General features: G+C 33.9%; 1 protein-coding gene across 4 annotated transcripts in view; it reads right to left on the minus strand.

The window, feature by feature from the left end:
* LOC123531790 (zinc finger CCCH domain-containing protein 10-like) overlaps positions 1-19,682 on the minus strand; it is a 288,284-nt gene that overhangs the window by 126,070 nt on the left and 142,532 nt on the right. For all 4 annotated transcript variants that reach the window (XR_008365982.1, XR_008365981.1, XM_053517073.1 and 1 more), the window contains one exon: positions 2,776-2,841. The gene's annotated coding sequence lies outside the window, so the exon portion shown is untranslated. The remainder of the gene's footprint in view (positions 1-2,775; positions 2,842-19,682) is intronic.

Genomic DNA, 19,682 nt, shown 5'->3' on the forward strand with positions numbered 1-19,682 from the left:
GTTCTGTATGTTTTGATTTGCAATGGATGCAAAGAGTTTTATATTGGTCAAACAGGTGATAAATTAAGAAACAGAGGAACAGTTCACGATCAGCAAATAAGAGACCCATCAACAAGACAATTGCCTGTTAGTGAACATTTAGATCTATGCTCTAAAATGGACCCACAGTATTTAATTTTTCCTTTTTATAAATTTCATAATAATAATGTTTCAGCTAGGTTGTCTAAGGAACGTTACTTTTTTGATATATTTAAGCCAAAACTAAACAAATATTGATGACGTCATAAAATAACGTTGCGTACACATGTGTACAAATGTGACGTTGCGTAGCAACTAACATTTTTTATATGTCTGCCCTGATGATTATGATATGAAACCGGTAGGTAGGCAGAAACACTGGCACCAGATCAGAAAGAAAATGCCTCCGTACGTGTTATACCCTACCCCTAGGTATTCTATAAGAACCATGGTCATGAACGGGAAAGTGCACTAACCCGTTTCAATCGTACATTTCTCAACTTAAACGCGCAGTTCGGTGAATGGGTACCTAGTATATTGAACAAGCGATAATTTATCTTCCATCGTGCACCAGTCACATTGTCTCAATATTCCATATTGCTGAGATTATAAACATATTTTATGCTTTCGTCAACGTTACAGAAAAAACTTGCTTGAACTTCCCTAATGAACATCCGGTCTAGAGGTCACGGCAGTGCGCACATGTTTGGCGAAACGTAAACAAACAAAAACAGATTTTTCAAAAATCACAATTTTACACTAAAACTCGAAATGATGAATGAAATTCATCTTGTATATGATCTTTAATTTGAAATCGTACATTGGTCTGCATCTGTTCTTTATATTTTATTCATTTTGCACATTTTGCTGCATTTTCACATTTTAGCGAACACGTGTAGTAAAATGACGATTGACATACATTTTTACAACAGCCAATCAGAATCGTTTTATAATCTAGAACGGAACTTCACCAGGGAAGTTCAAGCAGGTTTTTTGTGTAATGTTGAAATTACTATAAACTACGCGTTGTTTTTCTAAGATAAAATGTATTGAAAAAATGTGACCGGTACACAATGGAAGATAAATTACCACTTGTTTGATATCCATAGTACACATTTACCCCACTGCGTGTTTAAGGTATGAAATGCGCGATTGAAACGGGTTAGTATATTTTTCCGTTCACGACCATGGTTCTTATAGAATACCTAGGGGTAGGGTATAACACGTACGGAGGCATTTTCTTTCTGATCTGGTGCCAGTGGGCAGAAATACAGATAGAGGAAACCCATTGGATGTTTTTCTTTTTTATTTATTATATACTTGTCCAGGAGTAACTTTTAATATATATATATATATTATATATATATATATAAAAGTTCAATTTGTAAGGAATAAACAGCAGCAGACTTCTGTGTTTTACAATTATTTTAATTCTTCACTGCAAGCGCTTTCAATACATATATCTTCAGGCAGTTTACATTTTGAAAATATATATATAAAAATAACATTTAAGGGGCAACTACACTGAAATATATAATCCGAGCAATTCATGCTGGCAGTATGCACAACTACACTTTCTAACAAGAGCTTGTAGAACACGAAATGCCCTCCTTAATGCATTCAGTAATTGCACAAGGAACAGAAATTAGTTGGTCACTGTGCACAAAAGTTCTACTGTTCTTGGTCAAAGTGACCTTAACCTTTGACCTATTGACCTCAAAATCAATAGGGGTCATCTGTTAGTCATGGTAAACCTCCCTATCAATTTTCGTGATCCTAGGCGCAAGCATTCTCATGTTATTGTCCGAACATATTTTAACTGTTCTTGGTCACTGTGACCTTGAATTTTGACCCACTGACCTAAAATTAATAGGGGTCATCTGCTGGTCATGATCAACCTCCATACCAATTTTCATGATCCCAGGCCCAAACGTTCTTGAATGATCATAAACCGATAAACTGTTCCTGATCACTGTGACCTTGACCTTTGTTCCTCTGACCTCAAAATCAATAGGGGTCGTTTGCTGGTCATGACCAACCTCCCTATCAACTTTCATGATCGTAGGCCCAAGCGTTCTTGAGTTATAATCCGGAAACCGTTTAACTGTTCTGGGTCACTGTGACCTTGACCTTTGACTTACTGACCTCAAAAACAATAGGGGTCATCTGCAGGTCATGATCAACCTCCCTATTAAGTTTTGTGATTCTATGCCCAAGCGTTCTTGAGTTATAATCCGGAAACCGTTGAAACTGTTCCTCGTCAATGTGACCTTGACCTTTGACGTACTGACCTCAAAATCAATAGGGATTATTTGCTGGTCATGACCAACCTACCTATCAACTTTCATGATCCTAGGCCCAAGCGTTCTTGAGTTAACATCCAGAAACCATTAAACTGGTCTGGTTCACTGTGACCCTGACCTTTGACCTACTGATCTCAAAATCAATAGGGGTTATCCGCTGGTTATGATCAACCACTCTATCAACTCTCATGATCCTAGGTCTAAGCATTCCTGGGTTATCATCCAGAAATGGATTGGTCTACAGACCGACTGACTGACATCTGCAAAACAGTATACCCCTCCTTCTTCAAAGGAGGCATAACAATCAGTGCTTTGACATTGTATTAAAATTACAGGCCCAACAATTTGGGCATTTTGGAAAATATTCTGTGTCCACCAGACTAACGGACAGATATATCTACCTTAGTCAGGAGACACTTAATAATTATTATTCTTTAATACTTTCCATACATACCTAGCTGTGTTGTTGACCTTTGGACAATACAGTTTTCGTCACATGCACCAAGTCAAAAGGATGTGCCTGAAAAAAGGATGATAATTTCTGATTAATGCCATAGTTTCCTACCATCTTCCATATATATTTGACGTCAAATACAGTCCCACTGGTACATGAGGGCCTGAATGTTACGATGGTGTTTTGTCAATCAATATAATGCATGTACTTCACAACAAGTCTAAATTTCTAAGAACAAAATAATTAACGAACTGCTGGTGCCAGAGTTATGGACCTTGTCATATAGGAAGTAGTCAAAATATTGTACAAAATAATGGATGCATCAATAATTCATAACAGAATTACTTAAGATAATCTAAACAGGAACTTTAATATTTAAGTTCTATGACAATGAAACTCCTAGCTATACTCCAGTGACATCTAATAAAATTTGAATAGAATGTTTCTTTTTATCTAAAATTAATTAAAACCCTTTTGCTGGCTTGATTGATTAGGCTTGTTTGTTTACTTATATTCAACATACAGCATATTAAAAGCTGTTCAAACTTCATACTTTCCATTTCCATTGTTTTTAATATATTTTCTAACTTTAAAATAATATTAACAATTTTTGTAGAAGTTAAGAATATATCGGCTCTATTTTCCAGCATTTTGATATTTTATTGCCGTTTTATTACCTCCCCTTATTACTGCTTCAAGGTTCCCTTTTCCGCCGTTTGACTGCATTTTGTCTTTAATCGTATTTTAATGAAAGTTTTTAATTTTTTGATTGTTTCTGTAATTATATATGTGCGGTTAGCTTTTAAATTAATGTTATTTTACTATTTATATAATTATAAGTAGATCAATCGTTAATTCTCGCTTATGCTTCACATGTATACTTCAAAATTTGTCATGTAGATATGTTGGGTTTTATTTTTTCTCTGCTTCATATTGAAGAAATATGTTTTCGATAAATACCCGCCGTATCATTATGATCCGTATCTATATGTACATTAATACAAATATATTCTATATTTGCGCTTTTTGTCACGTTGACGTTCGCGTCCAAACGGACGTGACGTCGTTTGTTTTGTAAGTTGTTATTTCTGACGAAGACATAAAGGTCGAAACTAGTCAAGAATGTGTTGTCTTGGTATTTTTAAATCCTTTTGATCTATACTTTCCATTTAGTAATACATCAAAGTATAAATCCCGCCCGATAACTCAAACAATGAGATGTTTGATAATTATGATTTTTTTCTTCGTTAATTTCACTTCAATACAGAAAATATTTTTGTATAACATTACAGTATGCACTTAACTTCTATCATTGAAAACCTTTTTGAATTCAACAATGCATGAGAACCATAACAATCAAACAATAATATAAACATGCTGTTGTTTAAATTATCACGCGGGAGTATAGTAGTAGCAACTTGACCAAGATGGTTGACCTTCAGCTGATTATTCATATCAATTATTTCATTGTAGAAATAAAGGGTGATGAGGGTATCTATATATATTTATATGGAATTATAGTTTGTATACAGTGCAGTGTCAAAGTATGTACACTTACATTTGATCAGTTAAAACTTTCCAATACACAAATTTATAATTACACAAATTTATATTTCCATTATCTCATGCAGCTCGTGTTCTACGTAGACTCCTTTTCAATAATAGGTTGTGCCTCATTATGTATTATAATACAAAGGTCAACCATCGGGGTCAAGTTGCGTCAACTATAGTATTCAGAATGGCAGTATAAATTTGACTGGAACACTGTAACTAAGTATCAAGACTGTCCTTTGAATTTATCAATAAAAATCCTCCGCTACCTAAAAAATCTTAGCATTTCTATCATGAAATGTCACAAACTAGACATTTTTGTTTGAACTCACAATGTTTGTGGTCACCATAATGACAAGTTACCATAACAACCATTTCAAAATTTGAACTGAAAAAAACTATAGAAACTCATATCAAATAATGAAGAAGATACAGCAGTTTTCCTTTCAGCCCTTTTCTCTCTAAGAAATGTTTATATAAATTCTGCAAATAAGATTGATATTGTATGAAATAAAGAAAAACCAAAGTAGTCATGTACGATTCCACTAAAGCAAGGTTTTTCAAAATGCGAAACATTTAAAAGAATAACAAAATTCTTTAAAAGAATAAGCTTACACAACTTTATTTTCTTCTATTTTTAGAAACAGTGGCCTTTTAACCCTGATGACAACCGATTTGCTACCTATAAATTACTAGAACCATTCCCCTACAATTTACAAGAGCAGACGCAATGGTCCAGTGGTAACACAGTTTGACAACAAAACCAAGGGTCGAGAGTTCGAGCCCCCACTACTCCAACTAACAATTACTAACATTGGTATAAGAGTCCTGTGTATTGGTGCTTTACACCTGGCACGCTAAAGAACAAGGAAGGCTTATAGAATAGGAGCATCTTCTGTATCTTGCACTATTCTCTCACTAACATTACTAGCAGTCTTCTGGAGGAGTCGCCCATATGGGTTACTGGTTGCAACTATAAATAAACTTACAAACAAACAAACCTACAATTTACTAAAGCCATTCTCCTCTAATTAGATTCATTCTTCTATAACTAAACTAGAACCATTCATTCATAATTACTAGAGCCAATCTAAACTATGGTAACTTAAACCATTCTTCTATATCTAACTAGCACCATTCTTCTATAACTAAACAGAATCATTCTCCTACAATTTACTAGTACCATTCCCAAACAAGGAGCCATTCTTCTGTAACATTCTATAACTAACAAGAACCATTTTTCACTTACTAACTGGAACCATTTTTAACAAACTAGAACACAGAGACCCATCATTAACTCTTATTCGATCCCAAAATTAGTACTGGTATCTAAGCTTCCTTATAATAGCCTAAGCCTATTATTGAGTTTATACTTTTTTCTGTATTTAGAAACAATGGCCTTGACCCCACTAGACATGTATGCAAATTAGTCTTAGCTTCCAATAAGTCAAATTTCATAACAATCCATAACAAACTTAATTTTTTTTTGAAAACAACTGCTTATAAAACACTTTGAACCCAAAATTACCAACTATAATTTACAACATATTTATTTGTTAAGACAGCATAATCAATGGAAATAGCAGAATAAATGTGTATGGTGTCTTAGACAAGCTATATAGAAAACAAGTTCTTAATTACTGGTTTAGGGTGAATGAAGGGTAATATATTGTCAGTATGGTACTAGACTATTCAACAGTGAGAACTGATTTTAAATGGCTCTTTTTGTTTTCATAGCTTTAAATGGAAACTTAATGTATTATAGAGCGTTAATTCATACTTTGACAGACAGACTGGATTTCCATATCTCTATACATGTCTGAGGTTACATATACCTCTTTTGGAACTTGACCATTCACATGGGCTAGCTCAGGGTATAATATAGATATTATCAAAATTAATTATAGTCAACTTTTATTTACTTCATTTCTTATTCAATCATTTCATATATATATTTATTATTATATACCAATATAAATTCTGTCAAAAATACAGCTTGTATTTCACAAGTAAATATGAACAAGTAGAAAAAATTCTGTATTGTACCTTTTGTATTGTATGCTACTACTTTCATTAAATATGCATGACCTGACACAGTTCTATCAATAGCGCACACAAAAACTTCACTCATTTTTATTTTAACATTAACAAACATTTAATTAAGATTTCCTTCGATAACAAAACAACAAACAAAAAGGTGGAGGTATATGATAAAGGGTCATAATACAACAGCAGCTCGATCTGGGATATTGTACTAGGCTCTCATGTATTATGCAAGGATGATCGAATGCAGCAACCAAGATCTAGCTTCTGTTATAATAACCCTATTATATGAAACAATCACTGAATATTGCCATAACTGATAAAAATTTACCAAAATAAAAAACGATCTGATTTTTACAATTAAAGGAAGGCAATTCTTAGAAACTTAAACTTTTAGAAGAAGATCTTTGATTATATTAGTGCGACCCTGATCTCTGAGTTAGGAATTTGGAAAATTACTTGTGAAACATCATGTAATGTTGTGTCAAATTATTTGAATACTTGTGTAAGAAAAAATATTAACCAGAAAAAATATGGCAAAAAACACTTTGACCACGACCTCTGGGCTTGGGGTCTGGGTCTTGCAACTACAGACTGTGATGTTACTGTTGCCAAATAATTTGAATATCCATGAACACAACTGGAAAAGAAAGAGAGGCACTGATAGAGGCACAAGATGCAAAAACTGGTTTCAACCAGTTACGGAATTATATTAACATACCTGCCTAGTAGTGACTGAACTATGCAGTTGGTAACCCATCAATTTAAAATCTACTTTGATATCATATATATTTCACATTTACATATTGTACTGACAGGAACAATTGTTAATTTGTCATTTTACAACCATTTAAGTGTCAAGTGTTCAAAACAATATTTCTTTATCAAGACAAATTACTAGTGTCAGTTCAACAGTTCCATATAAACATGTTTTTATCTAATAAAAGTGAAAGAAAATGTTAACTTTTTATTACCGACATTGTAGGCTGCCTGCTAAACAGCTCAGAAGGGACAGCACAGATCTACGGATTGTAGGGTTGTGAGTTTGACCCTGGATGATCTAGGCACATGTTCTCTGTGACAATTTTATAAAAGATATTTTGTCTGAAAACTGTTTTCCTCTGATTCATGTGGACAATTTGGAAGTTACTTGTGGAAAACAGGTTTGCACTGGTATAGAATCCAGAAACACTGGTTATATGTTAACTGCCAGCGTTACATAACTGAAATACTGGTGAAAAACAGTGTTAAACCCAAAACAAACAAACAAACAAATACAGTCAATTTCATTTCATCTGTGATTCCATTTTTTTACCAATTAGCGTGGCCTATTATTTTGACACACATAGAATCACAACCTTTCAATCAAAGTATCAAACATCAATGAAGATTGTGATAATTAGGTAATGATTTTTCATTTAACAAATTATAAGCATTTAAAAATAATTTGATGTTTACATACATTTTCATAGTCTTTTAATTCTAATTATGTTATCATTAAAAGCCTGCATTTAGTTAAGAAATTAATTAGCAAGAATTTTTGCGGACAGTGGTTTGATTTCGTATTTGGTCATCAAACAGTTTCACAAACTGTCACAGCTTCAAAGCTGGATGCAGGTATTTTAGACATTAAAATCATGGCATTTTAGGATATCCTCAACCTATTCACAACTGAAATGGCTGAATCAAGGTAGAAAAGTCATAAAACTGAATCATCCCTACAGGACAAACAAGCAGGCTAGAGTGTTAACAAGTTTTTCCTTAGATTTGAACGGGTGACCTAGTTTTTGACTCCACATGACCCAGATTCCAGCTTGACCTAGAGGTCATCAAGACAAACAATTTCTGACCAATTCTCGTGAGTTTCAAACTCTAGAGTGTTAACAAGATTTTCCTTTGATCTTGCCTTCTGACCTAGATTTTGACCCCACATTACCCAGTTCGAACTTGACCTAGAGATCATCAAGACAAACATTCTGACCAAGTTTCATAAAGATTGGGTCACAACTGTGGCCTCTACAGTGTTCACAAGCTTTTCCTTTGATTTGACCGGGTGTCCTAGTTTTTGACCCCACATGACCCAGATTCAAACCTGACCAAGAATTCATCAAGACAAACATTCTGACCAAGTTTCATAAAGATTAAGTAACAACTGTGGCCTTTACAGTGTTTGCAAACTTTTCTTTTGATCTGGCCTATTAATCTAGTTTTTGACCCCACATAACCCAGTTTCGAACTTGATCTAGAGATCATCAAGACAAACATTTTGACTAAGTTTCATAAAGATTAAGTAACAACTGTGGCCTCTTGAGTGTTCGCAAACTTTTCCTTTGATCTGGTCTATTGATCTAGTTTTTGACCCCACATAACCCAGTTTCAAACTTGATCTAGAGATCATCAAGACAAACATTTTGACTAAGTTTCATAAATATTGGGTCACAACTGCAGCCTCTAGTGTGCTCACAAGGCAATTATTGACAGACGACCCATGACGGATGCCGACGGACACCGGACAATGACCGGTCTCAATAACTCACCTTGGCACTTCGTGCTCTGGTGAGCTAAAAATAAATAATTTGTGAGTCTGAACTTGCTGCAAATCACAGAAAACGACCCAACTTTATTGGCATGTGGTTGTATCTGTCCAAATCAGTCCGAACTTCTAAATACCAGAAACTTCCAAAAACCAGATTTTTCTTCTGGTCCCAAGGGTGTGTGGTTTTCTGAAGTTACACTGTATAACCAGGCTGTTATATATAATTATGTTTTTGCTCTACACAAAATCTCTTACTTTACCATACCAAAATGCAAATCACACATTTTGCTGTCATAGGTTTTCGAATGTACAGAGATGATGAAAAATAAAAACAATAATAATGTCTGGCAGAGTCAAAGAACAGCCAATTAAATAGTGTATAGTGAGAAAAGATCACCCTCTCAATCAAGAAAACCATTATTCATCTTTCAGATTTCTAAACAAATCATGCATGGGGACAGAATGTCTGTATAATACAGTTACAATCACTTTCTGATATTGGATTAGGACAATTCTAACAAATTTGATATCCTTACAATAATCTATCTTGTTTTCAGCATGTCAACAAGACAGGGAAACAAGAATAACTGAAGTTATTGTGACAGCTGAGATTGATTACAAAGTGATCACAAACATGGTCATTTGATCTTGGGATTTTAGAGGCTTTCTTACTAGTCCTTTCCTTCGTTAGCTCTGTATAGAGAATATCAATCACCATCCTCCTCTAATTCATGTAAGAAAGTTGTCAGTAAAATTTGGAGATGCTACCAAAATAGTGCAACATTGTAAGAGACAGTACTACTCCCCCACGATAATTTAAACGACAGCATGTTTATATTATTGTTTGATTGTTATGGTTCTCATGCATCGTTGAACTCAAAAAGGTTGTCAATGATAGAAGTTAAGTGCATACTGTAATGTTATACAAAATATTTTCTGTATTGAAATGTTTTAATGAAAAAAAAATCATAATTATCAAACATGTTATCATTTGAGTTATCATGCAGGATTTATACTAAGATTTCCTTGTGTATTTTGATTATCATAAGTTACTGTTATTTATTTTTTTGCCCATCTGATAGGGGACCAAATCCTGTTTAAGTATCTTAAAATAAATTAAGTCAAAAGATTGCAATATCTTATAATTAGCTATTTTTACAAATTCAAGGGTGCGTATCTCCAGCAAAAATTATTCTGTCCAGACCATTTTCAAACACAATATCATATCTTTCATCCATCTAACATCTGACAATGTTTTGTGATCACTGAAAAATAAATGTAGGGGCTATAGTTTACACAGAATATATCAGCAATTCTTGCCATTTCAGGGGCCATAACTCATGCATCCATCGCCTGTAACAGCTGATTTTCCGAAAGAACCAAGATCTCAATGAGATACAAACAAATTTCATCAAAATCAAAATTTTATAAAATATGCTATGAGAACACAAGATGGACAGACAACACTCTGATGGACGACTGATGGACAAGGGACATAATAAAGTTTTACCTAAGCATTGCTCAGGTGAGCTAAAAACCAACACCTAATGCCAGGCAATCAAATAAAATAATGAAATAAGGCATATAAATAGTGTCTTCCTCCTTACAAACTCCTCAGGTAATTGCCATTATTCTTTGAGACTTTGTTAGAAACCATTGCCATAGAAACCCTTTATAATCACATCAGAACATTTTAAGCATGACATCCATTTACTGATGTTACCAGTATTTGTATAAAGACACATTTTGTATCAAGATGACTGTTATCACCACCCAAAGACCAAGAAAATAATTTGCAATCTGATCATGCTGATAATCATCTGGAACAAAAGCCATTCCAATAAACAGACAAGTAAAATCCCAGTAAGTGAGACAAAATTTTAAGATTCTCATCCAGATTTTGGGGAAAATATGGCCAACTCTTTATTTTTTATATTCTGGAAATAAGAGAGGCCTTGCTTAAAGTCTGACAAAGAGCAGATAACAAGAGCTGTCTAATGAGCTCACTTGGACTATTGGAAACATTAATTTATATTTATAAAAGCTTTAGTAAAATTTTCTAAAGTTGAAAAAGTGGCATAATTTTGCCAAAATGTAAGCCAGAGCTATGAAACTTGTCACATGAGGTCATCCTATGATGCCAAAGTCATGTGGAGAATCTGAAACGAATTGTCAAGTTGTTCCTCAGAAACATGCTTACATGCAAAACAGTCTTTGTATAAAAGGGGGCATAATTTTGACAAAATAAAAAGCTAGATTAATGAAACCTCAGGTCATCTTATCAAGTCATGAGTGAAGTTTGAAAGCATATGTCCTTGTAGTTTTTTTTAGAAAACTGCTTACATGTAAAACTTTTAACCAAAAGTTCTAAGTCAAAAAGAGGCACAATTTTGACAAAATTAAAACTTAGAGTAATTGATGTCATGTCATAATACCAAAGACATGAGTGAAGTTTGAAAGCTTTTCCTTTCTTAGCTTTTTAACCCTTACCCTGCTAAATATCTATAATGAACTTGTCCATCTCTCATTTTGGCCAGTACCATTAACTGTTAAAACGGGTGCAATACCAAACAAGAGCACCACCTTGCGGGTGCTGACGCTCATCTGATTTTTTTTGTGTAATAGAAATATTGTCCTACCCATGATTTTCTAAGTCTAAAAAGGGCCATCATTCTTGCAAAAAGCAGGATAGAGTTATGTTTCTTGATGTTCAGTGTCCACTTATGATGGTGAAAAACTGTTGCAAGTTTTAAAGCAATAGCTTTGATAGTTTATGAGAAAAGTTGAGTTAAACATAATACTCAACCAAGAAAATGATTTTCTAAGTCCAAAAGGGGCAATAATTATTGCAAAAAGCAGGATGGAGTCATGTTGCTTGCTGTACAGGGTCAGTTTATGATGGTCAACAAGTGTTGCAAGTTTTAAAGCAATAGCTTTGATAGTTTAAGAGAAAAAGTTGACCTAAACATAAAACTTAACCAAGAAATCTGATATTTTCTAAGTCCAAAAGGGGCCATAAATCTTGCAAAAAGCAGGATGGAGTTATGTTTCTTGCTGTACAGGGTCAACTTATGATGGTGAACAAGTGTTGCACATTTTAAAGCAATAGCTTTGATAGTTTAGGATAAAAGCTGACCTAAACATAAAACTTAACCAAGAAAACTGATTTTCTAAGTCCAAAAGGGGCAATAAATCTTGTAAAAAGCAAGATGGAGTTATGTTTCTTAATGTACAGGGTCTGCTTATGATGGTGAACAAGTATTCCAAGTTTCAAGCAATAGCTTTGATAGTTTAGAGAAAAGTTGACCTAAACATAAAACTTAACCAAGAATCTGATATTTTCTAAGTACAAAAGGGGCCATAAATCTTGCAAAAAGCAAGATGGAGTTATGTTTCTGCTATACAGGGTCAGCTTATGATGGTGAACAAGTATTCAAGTTTCAAAGCAATAGCTTTGTAGTTTAGGAGAAAAGCTGACCTAAACATAAACTTAACCAGGCAACGCCGACGCCGACGCCGACAACCGCTCAAGTGATGACAATAACTCATCATTTTTTTTCAAAAAATCAGATGAGCTAAAAAATACTGACTGAATGGCAACAGTGCAGATCATGATCTACACTGGTCGCAAAGGCCCAGCATAATAAGGGTTAACCCTTTCCCACATCGATACGTTTATCACCGTATCTATCGATTACCAAACAGAAACGTATTGACCGTGTCTATCGGTTCCCGATAGAACGTATTATACCGATAACGGCCATTTGACAGATCATTTTATCCGTGTCTCATAATCAATCGCTTTATTTTCTTCTTTCCTAAAGAAACAAATTCCGATGTTTACTAACTCAGATATGGATTTCGTCATCATATTTACGTACAGATCATGTGGTTACTATTTAAATTATCGAGTGCTTTGCAAGAAAGACACCGGGTTTTTCCTACATGTGCACGACGCTACGTCATGGAATTACTGAGAAAACTGTTTGCAACTGGCCGGATCGCGGGCTTTCCTTGTTCTAAAAATAACAACCATTTAACATCAAAGTATTTTTAAATGTGTTAGGTCATGAAGGTCACGCGTGATACATGCGGATTTCCCCTAAACAACAATTTGTGTATACGATGGCTTGGAATTTATGGCCTTACATAACGGGAAGTGTTAATCAAAACAAAAGGACCGCAGCTTTCAAATATTTTATGACACCCCAAGAGTTAATTGCAGCGGAAGTCACCCGTGATGTACCGACGTTTGGTCATCAACATATTACGTAATATTATCCTAAAAATATTTTAATTTTTAGCACAAGAATACTGTAGTCGGTTACGAGTCTCATCTAAGCGATCTTTTTGCACTTTCAGAAATTTTACGATCCGTTATTTTTGTAGTGTTATTCAGTTTGATGGTTGTTTTTTTATATAAATACTTACTGATTCCGATTCGGAAGATAAGTCTATTAACTATAAATCAAACTTTCAAACATCAAAATGAAATTGTATATGAATTTCAATGTGAAAGTAATCCAAAACAGAATTTTATGCCTAAAAATATATATTCCCGTACTTTAACGCTTTATATGTTCGAAACTCAAAGAGAAACTACAATAAATTTTGTATCATCGGAAAGAGAATTTAAATTGCTATAAACTTTATATTGACAAAAATAATGTCAAACTTACAGAAAATATTAAAATAATGACATTTTTAACATAAGTGTGTGTAATCACAAAATAATGCCAACACCTCTGTTCAGAAAAGACAGTCACCTTTATCAGCCATATACCGATTATTGATTATTGATTATCACTTATCAGTGTTATGTAAAAGAGGTTACTTTGGCTTCTGTTCTGTGTGGTAAAGGGTTAAGGAACCTGCATGCCTGCATGTTTGCAAAATTTTAACCTGAAGTTCTTAGTAAACAAGAGTGCCATGATGGCCCTAGACTGCTCAACCGACATTTATAGCTGAATTGTATAATTTTGGAATAAAGAATTATGCTGTGAAATTATATCAAAATCTGGCCAACGAAGATTTTCAAAGTTTTCCAAACAGTCAACAATTTTTGCAAAATCTACTTATCTGCATATGGCAATCACTTTTACATGAAATAAAGTTTATCAGGTTACCCATCTTTCATGTCAAGCTAGTGAAGATAAAGGAAAGTTCTTAAGAGCTTTACCATTATACTGTATGAGCATTCAACCTTAAAGCCTCAACAGAATCAGATCTAGACATATTAAACAGCAAAATACATCTATGTAGTAGGAAAGATTGCATGACAACAGGAATTCCTTGAGTGCAAGCATTGACAACCAGTTTCTGTTATAGACACTCAGTGAAGTTAATTAGTGTCCAATCAATAAAGTTTTGATTGAAAGACGTCCATTAATCATCTGCTGATTTCTTTTTTTGTAATAAGAACTAATGAGACGTGCTCTATACCTTATCAAACACGCAACATATTCTGTGCTAGCGACCAGGTCTGATGGAATTGTCTTATTTACGAAGTTGACAAAAATTATTTTAGAATTATGTAGTCAATATGTCATTAACAATTTCTTTATCTAAAAACATTAATAATATGAACATAATTATAAGCAATATATGCTGTTCCTGTTATATATAAGGTAAAGTGTGGTAGAATTTATTAAATCAAGGGTCATAACTATGAAACCAGTTATTGAACTGACTGAGAGTCCAAGACCATACACATCCTAAATGATAGTTTTATAAAGAATTTTCAAGAAACATGGACACTTTTGCAATAGGTCACCTGACCCAAGTTCTTACCCCCACAAAACCTAGTATTGAATTTGGCCTAGATTTCCCTGAGAGAATTATTTTGACCAAGCCTTATGTAAATCAGGTAGATCATTATGCAAGTTTTTCAATGATTTGACCTACTAACAGTTTTTGACCTCAGGTACCAGTTTTTTACCTCAGGTACCCCACTTTTGAACTTAACTGAGATTTCCTATATATAAACATTCTGACAAAGATTTGTGATCATCAATAAAGTTTTTCTATGATCTGACCTAATGACCTAGTTTTTACCAAAATGACCCAGTTACAAATTTATTGACAAACATTCCGACAACTTCTCATGAAGAACAGGTAGAAAATGTGACCTTTTGAGTGTTAACAACATCTTTCTAGGATTTGACCTAGTGACCTAGTTTGTGACCTAGATAATCCAGTTTAAAACCTGACATAGATTTCACAGAGACAAACATTCTAAGGTCGTTTTATGAAGATCAAGTAAAAAATGTGGCCTCTAGCATGTTAACAAAGTTTGTCTATGATTTGTCCTAGTTACCTAGCTAAACTCAGGTAATCCATTTCTGACCTTGACCTATATTTCATAGATAATCATTCTGACAATTTTTTATGAACATCGAAAGGAAAATGTGGTTTGCAGAGTGCCAACAAGGCTTTTCTATGATTTGTCCAAGTGACCTAGTTTTTTGACCTCAGGTAAACTGGTTTTGAACTTCTGGAACCCATAGAGGCAACGTCTTATAAGATCACATGGGAATGTGGTATCTACAGTGTTAACAAAGTATTTTATTTTATGAATTGACCAAGTGACTTAGTTCTTGATCCGATTTTAAAATTAACCTATATTTCATAAAGACAGACATTCTGATAAAGATATTTGATAATCAAGTAGACAAGAGCTGCTTAGACGTGTCCAATAGGTATTCGAATGATTGACCTAGAAACTGGTTTAAGACCCAAACAGTTTAAACTTAACCTAGATTTTATAGGTACAAATCGTGACAAATTTAGACAAAATGTATTAGTGTTATGGTTCCTATTAAATGCTATGCAACTAGTTTTTTTACCCAACCAGAATCATTAGTTAAGTTACAATTGTCAATTCTCGTTAGTTGAATTTGGATAGATAGTAACTTAGAGTAAAACACAACCCGACCATTATTTAAGTCCAATACACAGGCTCACTTTGCACAGACTAAAATGTAAATTTAGAAACTTGCACACAGTAGGTGGAAAAGACCTAAAGAAACATATTCAATCTATTCACTTATCTAATAGCTGGTTTTACTTCCGTTAAATCCTACAAAGACCAGAAACAATTTCTAAGTCAAGCAAGGGATAAGGGATAATGAATTGGGCACTAACAAGGAGCATGTCATGAGGTTTATGGACTCTTGGATTCTGAACAATATTTAGTTTATAACCTCCGAAACAGATACAGTGAAATGTTTCAAATTTAATAATCAACTAAGCATTAGAATTTGGAGAATTACACCTTGTATATGTGCGGATGTAGAATAACATATTTCAATTTAAGGGATCCACATTAAAGGAGATAAAGAAAAGTGCTAAAATTACAGTGCAGCCATGAGCGGACTCGACCACGTTAGATGGTAGGTGTATTTCATCTAGAAAAAAAAATGATACAGTATCTAATATAGTGCTTTTAGTAATAGTGTAAATACTTCAAATGAAAACTTTAAACAAACAAATTACAATAAGAAACAGCGCATAGTTTCCTAACAAACACATAGTTTGGGACTTTTTATCCAATAGTTATAATTAACCTCGGTAGAAATGGAGTGCATATAATATTGCATTATTTATGAAGATTAGTATTCTGATCCGATGATAAAACTTATAAAACAGGATTATTCTAAGACCAACATGCAGGCATAATTTACTCATATATAACAAGCTATTTAGAGATAAATGAATTACCCATGGTGTTTGTAAGTGCCTGAAAAGTAAAAATACTCTTCATAGTATATGGTCCTGATTGAATATTATGCCTCGATGTCATTTCAGCAAAATCTTTAATACCAAAATTTACATTGTACCAACATTTGGCGGCACTTACTTGTGGCAAAAATGAAGTCAAATTTCCTATATGGTGTATCTAACTTAGTTTTAATAATACCAGAGACTTACATGTGAAGTTATCAATTTCCAAACTCCTTGTCTTTGCGATCACTACTTGCATGAAAACTTTAACCATGAATTTTAAGCAAAGTCCTGAAGGGGTGACATAACTTTAATTTGCTCTTTAGAGCAATACGATGTTTAAAAGGTTATGGTTAAACTTGACCAGTGAGTTTGAAATGACCATAGAAAAAATTAGACAAGTTTGTGAAGAAGTTTTTCTAAGTACTGCTCTAGTGCCTAAATGCAGTCAAAACTTAATAAATATTAGTAGAAAGCCTGACAACATCGCCCGTAAGTTGACTAATATCTAGATATATTTCAGAAAAGAATGAGCTAAAACGATGTCGCCTCTAAAGGTCAAGCATGGTATCTCCACTGATGACCTGACCTATTTATTTTAAGACCTCAGAAACTATTTACAAACGAACTTAGATCTGTTATTAGGGAAAACTAATTCTGAACCCAAGATCTGTGACTGATTTGAGGATGAAATGTGTGACCTCGTCTACCATGTTATCATTTGGTTGATGTTTTAAAACATGCCTCAGCAACTAGTATTTATATACTCAGATGACACCAGTATATGGCTTATTAGTAAGGTTTTATTTAGGGTTACATTGATGACCAAGTTTCGTTATTATTTGGGCCAAATTTGAAGAACCCTGGCCTTGAGCTAGTCTAATACTTGATGCGGGGCACAACACACAGCATTAACTTATGACAGACGATAGATGTTTACAAAGGCCTCACTTCAGCACGGAGTAAAATATGTCTGAACATTTAGAAATTTTGAATATTCAACAGCATTAAGTGCACAAAACCCTTGCATAATATGTAGCAACTGCTATTAAGACTGGGAATATTTGACATCTGTTTAATTGGACAAAGGCACAGCTTACATATGCTATTCAAGGAGAGCTGAAGTAGCGCTCGACTAACATTTGATAGTGAAAATTGGCAACAACAGACTGTGACTGACACTGAGTGTTTAATGCTCATGTCGCATGACAATGCTGAACATTTTAATTTGAATCAAATTTTATGTAAATACAGAGAACCAGTGAAAGTATGCTTCGAAATTAACATAAATGTCCAAAGCAAAAAGGCATAAATTCAGAAAAATGGTGCGAGAATTACACCCTTGCGCCATTATGATGTGCGGGTGCATGAGAAAATATTTCAAGTTTGAAGCGAAATTCCATCATGCAATAACAGAGATAAAGAGAAAGTGCATCAAAACTTTAACCAAGGTGCAGCCACTGAAGGACGTGGACGTCGACGTCGACGTTAGGATGAGTAGGATAGCTCTCCATTCTTCATATAGTCAAACTAAAAATGGTGACTACAGTCATCCTTGAATATGGAGTGCTCAGGTGAATTAAAAGTGTAAAATATTCAACTGAAAACATTTAAAACATAACAAATAGCAATAGAGAAATACAGCGCACAGTTTCCTTAACAAACACTATATTTTAGACTTTTATCCCAATATTGCAGTAATTAAGTGCCTTCATTAGAAATGGAGTGCATAGAAGTAATGCTTATCATTATGTTAAGATTTCAGCTATGTTCTGACTCCGATGTCTTAATATGAAATCCATTATGGTAAGAATGGATGGAATCATACATATCTAACAGACCACCATGCAGCAAAAATACTCTATTATTATTCAACAGCAGGCTATTTCAAAGCATAAAATGATATTATCAATGGTGTTTAGACTAAGTGCTTTCTCAAGTAGACTGTAGTACTCTATCATTAAGTAATCGGGTCCTGATTGAAATATTGCATGTCCTCATGTCATGCAGGTACAACTAGATCTTTACATTATGCCAAAATTACATTGGTATCATCATTTTGTGCCACTCCCTCTTCTTGTGATGCCAAAATAAGCAAATCAAAACCTTTTTCCTATAATGTGGTAAATGCTAGACTTTCATTTTGAAAATACTGATGAACCATTTTGCAGACTTACATTTGCAGTATTTGGTTATATCATTTGCCAAACTCCTTGTCTTTGCTATCACTGACTTGGCTGAGAAATCTTTAAACATTAATTGTTTTAAAGCATAAGAATTATGAAGGGATGTGACTGTATTATACTTCTTGAAGTTTGCATACTTCAAGAGCAATATTCAAAGGATGTTGTTAAAAGGCCTTTCTGTTCTAATCTCTTAGACTAAGCAGACACTAAGTGCAGTTTGAACAGAAACCATATGAACAAATGTTGACCAAGTTTGGTGAAGAGATTGTTGTTTTTTCTAAGTTCTGCTCTAGCTGCCTCTAAATGCAGTCAAGCAGTACTATAATTTAAAAATATCTATTAGAACTGCTACTGACAAAATTTGCTGTAATTCTGACCTATACTCTCAGATTATAAGATGTATAAGAAACTAGAAATGTGTCACAGACACGGATGCCCCCGCAACATGAGAAAGGTCACAGGCATGATACTGCTCACAAACTAAAAGAAGGACCCTTGGCCCTATTTATTTACAAAAAAAATATTGTAGGAAAACAAGAAAATTTAGTAATCTGTATATGTAGGGAAAATTGGCTAAGTTCAACCAAGGACTGTGACCTTGACCTTTGAGCTAGTGAAATGGTTGTGCATGACACATCGTCTATCCATGCTTATCATTTGTGTCAAACTAGAGATGCTTTTGAGAAAAGCGCATGTCTCCCGCAACTGCCTAATCATCTGAATAATAAAAAAAAACTCAGTAATTTTTTGAGCAAGTTTCAGTATTTTTATGAGTCTATGTGATTAGGATAAATGGTTTTTGGAGCATGTTTAAGAATGAATTGTTCAGCATTTTTATGAGTCTAGGTGATTCAGTAATTATGGTCAAG

The sequence above is a fragment of the Mercenaria mercenaria genome, chromosome 11 (assembly GCF_021730395.1).
Source record: "Mercenaria mercenaria strain notata chromosome 11, MADL_Memer_1, whole genome shotgun sequence".
Taxonomy (NCBI): domain Eukaryota; kingdom Metazoa; phylum Mollusca; class Bivalvia; order Venerida; family Veneridae; genus Mercenaria; species Mercenaria mercenaria.